The sequence below is a fragment of the Triticum dicoccoides genome, chromosome 7B (genome assembly GCF_002162155.2).
Source record: "Triticum dicoccoides isolate Atlit2015 ecotype Zavitan chromosome 7B, WEW_v2.0, whole genome shotgun sequence".
Classification (NCBI taxonomy): Eukaryota; Viridiplantae; Streptophyta; class Magnoliopsida; order Poales; family Poaceae; genus Triticum; species Triticum dicoccoides.
Window position 1 is genome coordinate 114,057,041 of NC_041393.1, and position 746 is coordinate 114,057,786.

Here is a 746-nt window from a genome sequence, read left to right on the forward strand (position 1 = left end):
CAAAGTTGCGCTTGACGAGCAGGAAGTGAGCAACCGACGTTTAATACGGTGTGTGTGCGCGCGCGTGCGTGTGTGTGTGTTTGTGTGTGTGTGAGAGAGAGAGAGAGAGAGAGAGGCAGGGACGGGGAGTGGGATGATGCGGAGCGGCCGACAGAAGCTGCGATCAATTCCTGATTCCAGCCCCGTCCCAGATATTTGTGGTGCTTTCTGTTGTATAAATTTGTATCGTGCTAGAAGAGATACTTACTACGACAAGGTACGTTTTGGTTTGATCTGATGACACCCATCAGCTTGCTGCGGGGAGGCTTGGTGATGCCACCAGATTAGATGGCATGCCTTGATGTGTGATCAGGTCGCTTCATCAAGCTAGTAGGTGTAGTGACATTGATCGCCAGGGCCCGTTTTGAAATTTCAGGGGCCCGGGCGAAAGTAAAACCTGGGGCCCTTAATATAAACATTATAGCAATATGCAAAATACGTAGTTGTGATCTTGCAAGTAGCCCAATTTATATACTCCATGTATTCCACAATGTAGTGTGCCCCTCGCTTCCCAAGATCTAAGTTTGACCATCAATTTAATTTTAATTGATACGAATTCAGTGGTATAATTTTTGCTTCCGCCACAGTCGGTCTCTTTGGTTAAATTTATGGTCAAGCTTAGATCTCGGAATGCGGGCGCACTACATTGTGAAATGGAGGGAGTATTATATATGGTGGCCTACGAGGAAGAAGATAATGTGGAGAAT